At 46.4% G+C, this 5,925-nt stretch overlaps 1 pseudogene; it reads left to right on the forward strand.

The window, feature by feature from the left end:
- The first annotated feature begins 5,493 nt into the window (after nucleotides 1-5,493).
- Nucleotides 5,494-5,615, forward strand: LOC113646339 (annotated as a pseudogene).
- The last annotated feature ends 310 nt before the right edge of the window (nucleotides 5,616-5,925 follow it).

The following is a 5,925-nucleotide window of genomic DNA, read 5'->3' on the forward strand; positions in this document are numbered from 1 at the left end:
GTAATGACGTCATTCACAATGACGTAATGACGCAAATTCCATTATCCCGCTGCCGGCAGATATTAATACAATCAATTTAACACATTCGAAAAGTTCTTTGTAATCATAACTTTAGTTGAATACGTTTCTTACATTTAAGTTTTGCAACTAAAACACGCGGTACAGGCATTTATGTGCAAACGTGGATGTTTTACGTGTCTTAAAGATATAAAGTTAATAAACTAATGTTCATCAACTTACAAAAAGTGGCATATAAAAATACAGACTAACCTGCATAATAGTCAATAGTAAAATTAACTGACATATATTGAGTGACATATTGATTTTTTTGTATAAAAATGTTTAATAGCCTATGACTAGTTACTATGCATATCCCAATATGTATAATTTACTCTGAAGGTTCACGCATGCGCAGTATCAACAGTATGTCGGACGCGTCCGAAACAGTTCTCAGTTCAGTGTACTGATGATTCGCTGTACTAGTTCATCGGTTCTCGGACGCGTCTGAAAGAAACAGTTCTCAGTTCAGTGTACTGGTGATTCGCTGTATCAGTTCAGTTATTCAAGCATGCGCAGTATCAACAGCTCATTGGTTCTCGGACGCGTCCGAAAGAAACAGTTCTCAGTTGAGTGTACTAATGATTCGCTGTACCAGTTAATCGGTTCTCGGACGCGTCAGAAAGAAACAGTTCTCAGTTCAGTGTACTGATGATTCGCTTTACCAGTTCAGTTATTCAAGCATGCGCAGTATCAACAGTTCATCGGTTCTCGGACGCGTCCGAAAGAAACAGTTCTCAGTTCAGTGTACTGATGATTCGCTGTACTAGTTCATTAGTTCTCGGACGCGTCCGAAACAAGCAGTTCTCAGTTCAACGTACTGATGATTCGCTGTATCAGTTCAGTAATTCATGCATGTGCAGTATCAACAGCTCGCGCTCACAGTTCTCTCAGCACAACATGTCAGTTCAGTGTACAGGAGTTACATATACTCCGGTATATTAGTTTATTTAGAGTCGGACAGACTGTCAGGCATGACTGAAAGTGAGTAACTTTAGTAACTTGTGGATCAGCGCTGACTCAAGTCGCGAACTGTTTAGTACACGGAAAATACACGGAAGGCAGTTCCCCTCATGTGCTGAGTGTTTTGATATGTCACATGTCCATGTTGTGCAAATTTTTAACTTTCACGTGACCAAAATACCCTTGGGGCAGTTCCCCTCATTGTGCTGAGTGTTTTGATATGTCACATGTCCATGTTGTGCAAATTTTTAATTTTCACGTGACGTTCCACTCATTGTCACGTGACATCACGTGACGTGACCAGAATACCTGTGGGGCAGTTCCTCTCATTGTGCTGAGTGTTTTGATATGTCACATGTCTATGTTGTGCAAATTTTTGATTTCACTTGTTTTGGGGGCGGGGCTACACGTGACGTCACGTGGTGTCGAGTGACGTCACCAGAATACCTGGTGGGGTGCCAATACTTTTGGCAAAAAGTGGCTACTGAGGGTTTGGACATTTCATGTCAATACTGCAGTCATTATGGGATTCTACTTATTATACTGCATAGAACAGTACATGCAATTCTTAATGTTGAATGTATTGTGTGTGTGAGAGCTTAGAGGAAATTTCGGAATTCCCCATTCAAGTCTATGGGATGTTCGATCGTCGAGTACAGGAAAACCGAAAATTCCGTCGGAACCACGAAATAAAAATTTCATCCGGAGTAAGGTCCTATGGGAAAAAAGGCCACTTTGAGCTTCCGTACCGGGAATTCCGGAATTCCGATCGCTTAAAATAGTCGCAACAATCTTCAGACCAGGGTCCACGACATATCCGAATTTGGTGCATGTGGCTCTAAAGCCCTAGGAGGAATTACTCTTGATAAATTTTTGGCTAAGAAGAAAACATAATAATAATAATAATAATAATAATAATAATAATAATAATAATAATAATAATAATAATAATAATAATAATAATAAGCTTATAACAGAAAATAGAATGTTGGCTTCTACAAAGCCAACATAATAATCATCATTAAAGATTAGAATTAAAATCATCTCCTCTATTTCCAGTCTGTGCCTGTCCAGTCTGTGCGTGTCCAGTCTTCACCTGTCCAGTCTGTGCCTGTCCACTTTGTGCCTGTCCAGTCTTCACCTGTACAGTCTGTGCCTGTCCACTTTGTGCCTGTCCAGTCTTCACCTGTCCGGTCAGTGCCTGTCCAGTCTGAGCCTGTCCAGTCTGAGCCTGTCCACTCTGTGCCTGTATAGTCTTCACCTGTCCGGTCTGTGCTTGTCCAGTCTTCACTTGTCCTCTCTGTGCTTGTCCGTTCTTCACCTGTCCAGTCTGTGCCTGTCTACTCTGTGCCTGTCCAGTCTTCACCTGTCCGGTATGTGCCTGTCCAGTCTTCACTTGTCCGGTCTGTGCCTGTCCAGTCTTCACTTGTCCAGTCTGTGCCTGTCCAGTCTGCGCCTGTCCGTTCTTCACCTGTCCGGTCTGTGCCTGTCCACTCTGTGCCTGTCCAGTCTTCACCTGTCTGGTCTGTGCCTGTCCAGTCTTCACCTGTCCACTCTGTGCCTGTCCAGTCTTCACTTGTCCAGTCTGTGCCTGTCTACTCTGTGCCTGTCCGTTCTTCACCTGTCCGGTCTGTGCCTGTCCACTATGTGTCTGTCCACTCTGTGCCTGTCCAATCTTTGCCTGTCCAGTCTGTGCCTGTCCACTCTGTGCCTGTCCGATCTTCACCTGTCCTGTCTGTGCCTGTCCAGTCTTCACTTGTCTGGTCTGTGCCTGTCCAGTCTTCACCTATCCGGTCTGTGCCTGTCCACTCTTTGCCTGTCCAGGCTTCACCTGTCCAGTCTGTGCCTGTCCACTCTGTGCCTGTCCAGTCTTCACCTGTCCGGTCTGTGCCTGTCCACTCTGTGCCTGTCCACTCTGTGCCTGTCCGGTCTGTGCCTGTCCAGTCTTCACCTATCCAGTTTGTGCCTGTCCGTTCATCACCTGTCCAGTCTGTGCCTGTCCACTCTGTGCCTGTCCAATCTTTGCCTGTCCAGTCTGTGCCTGTCCGCTCTGTGCCTGTTCGGTCTTCACCTGTCCGGTCTGTGCCTGTCCAGTCTTCACTTGTCTGGTCTGTGCCTGTCCAGTCTTCACCTATCCGGTCTGTGCCTGTTCACTCTGTGCCTGTCCAGGCTTCACCTGTCCAGTCTGTGCCTGTCCACTCTGTGCCTGTCCAGTCTTCACCTGTCCGGTCTGTGCCTGTCCACTCTGTGCCTGTCCACTCTGTGCCTGTCCAGTCTTCACTTGTCCGGTCTGTGCCTGTCCAGTTTTCACCTATCCAGTTTGTGCCTGTCCGTTCATCACCTGTCCGGTCTGTGCCTGTCCACTCTGTGCCTGTCCAGTCTTCACCTGTCTGGTCTGTGCCTGTCCACTATATGCCTGTTCAGTCTTCAACTGTCCAATCTTTGCCTGTCCAGTCTGTGCCTGTCCACTCTGTGCCTGTCCGTTCTTCACTTGTCCAGTCTGTGCCTTTCCACTCTGTGCCTGTCCGTTCTTTACCTGTCCGGTCTGTGCCTGTCCATTATGTGCCTGTCCACTCTGTGCCTGTCCAGTCTGTGCCTCTTCAATCTTACCTGTCCGGTCTGTGCCTGTCCGGTCCATACCTGTCCAGTCTTTGCCTGTCAGTCTTTGCCTGTCAGTCTTCGCCTGTCCAGTCTTCACCTGTTTAGTCTTCGCCTGTCCAGTCTGTGCCTGTCCGGTCTTTGTCTGTCCGGTCTTCACCTGTCCAGTCTGTGCCTGTCCAGTCTTCGCCTGTTCAGTTTTTACCTTTCCAGGCTTCATCTGTCCAATCTTCATCTGTCCAGTCTTCACCTGTCCAGTCTTTGCCTGTTAGTCTTTGCCTGTCAGTCTTTGCCTGTCAGTCTTCGCCTGTCCAGTCTGTGCCTGTCCACTCTGTGCCTGTCCGTTCTTCACTTGTCCGGTCTGTGCCTTTCCACTCTGGGCCTGTCCGTTCTTTACCTGTTCGGTCTGTGCCTGTCCATTATGTGCCTGTCCACTCTGTGCCTGTCCAGTCTGTGCCTCTCCAATCTTACCTGTCCGGTCTGTGCCTGTCCGGTCCATACCTGTCCAGTCTTTGCCTGTCAGTCTTTGCCTGTCAGTCTTCGCCTGTCCAGTCTTCACCTGTTTAGTCTTCGCCTGTCCAGTCTGTGCCTGTCCGTTCTTTACCTGTCCGGTCTGTGCCTGTCCATTATGTGCCTGTCCACTCTGTGCCTGTCCAGTCTGTGCCTCTCCAATCTTACCTGTCCGGTCTGTGCCTGTCCAGTCTTTGCCTGTCAGTCTTTGCCTGTCAGTCTTCGCCTGTCCAGTCTTCACCTGTTTAGTCTTCGCCTGTCCAGTCTGTGCCTGTCCGGTCTTTGTCTGTCCGGTCTTCACCTGTCCAGTCTGTGCCTGTCCAGTCTTCGCCTGTTCAGTTTTTACCTTTCCAGGCTTCATCTGTCCAATCTTCATCTGTCCAATCTTCACCTGTCCAGTCTTTGCCTGTCAGTCTTTGCCTGTCAGTCTTCGCCTGTCCAGTCTTCACCTGTTTAGTCTTCGCCTGTCCAGTCTGTACCTGTCCGGTCTTTGTCTGTCTGGTCTTCGCCTGTCCAGTCTGTACCTGTCCGGTCTTTGTCTGTCTGGTCTTCACCTGTCCAGTCTGTGCCTGTCCAGTTTTTGCCTGTTCAGTTTTTACCTTTCCAGGCTTCATCTGTCCAATCTTCATCTGTCCAGTCTTCACCTGTCCAGTCTTTGCCTGTCAGTCTTTGCCTGTTCAGTCTTTGCTTGTCAGTCTTCGCCTGTCCAGTCTTCACCAGTCCAGTTTATGCCTGTCTGGTTTATGCCTGTCTGCCAGTTTAGGTCTGTGCCTGTCTGGTCTGTGCCGGTCCAGTTTTCGCTTGTCCGGTCTGTGCCTGTCCGGTCTTCACCTGTCCAGCCTGTGCCTGTCTAGTCTTCACTTGTCCAGTCTTCACCTGTCCAGTCTTTTCCTGTCCAGTTTCTCCTGTCCAGTCTGTGCCTGTTCACGGCTAACAGGAGAGGAACATGTGCTGATGTGCTGTTCTGCTCACTACAGATATACAGGGGTTGTGTATACAGTACAGATATGCTGTCCACTCAGACCAGTCAAATAATCATTCTTATGTTGATGATGATGATGATGATGATGATAATTATCTTGACTGATGCTTTTTTATTATGCACTCTTGAACTTGGAGCAGAGAAAAAACAGACTCCAGAGGTCTAACTGGTGGAACCTGATCGGGCATTCTCAAAATGGAATGGCCGTAAGCAAGAGGAAAGTTGGAATGGAACCCATTTATAAATTTTTTTTTTTTTTTCTTTTTTCATTTAAAAATTTTTTTTATTTGTCTTCTATCAAAATATTAGCTACAGGGTATGAATATTAAGATGTTGTTGTTAGAGAATTCAAATAGTAAAGTAAAAGAATGCCTATGTCAAAAGCTTACAGCACCTGCACCACTCTGAGAATGCCCGATCTCGTCCAAACTCAGAAGCTAAGCAAAGTAGGGCTTGGTTAGTACTTGGATAGGCGACTGCCTGGGAATACCAGGTGCTGTAAGCTTTTGACATAGGCATTCATTTACTTTACACTTTGAATTCTTTAGCAAGATATTAATATCTTAATATTTATACCCTGTAGCTAATGTTTTGATAGAAAACAACAATTACAATAAATAAATAAATAAATAAATAAATAAATAAATAAATAAATAAGAAAAACAAACAATTTATAAATGGGTTCCATTCCAACTTTGCTCTCGCTTACGGCCATTCCACTCTGAGTCGGGCTCAGTTAGTACGTGGATAGGCGACTGCCTGGGAATACCATGCAGGTGCTGCAAGATTTTGACGTAGGCATTCATTTACTTTAC

Source organism: Tachysurus fulvidraco, chromosome 6 (assembly GCF_022655615.1).
Source record: "Tachysurus fulvidraco isolate hzauxx_2018 chromosome 6, HZAU_PFXX_2.0, whole genome shotgun sequence".
NCBI classification, from domain to species: Eukaryota; Metazoa; Chordata; class Actinopteri; order Siluriformes; family Bagridae; genus Tachysurus; species Tachysurus fulvidraco.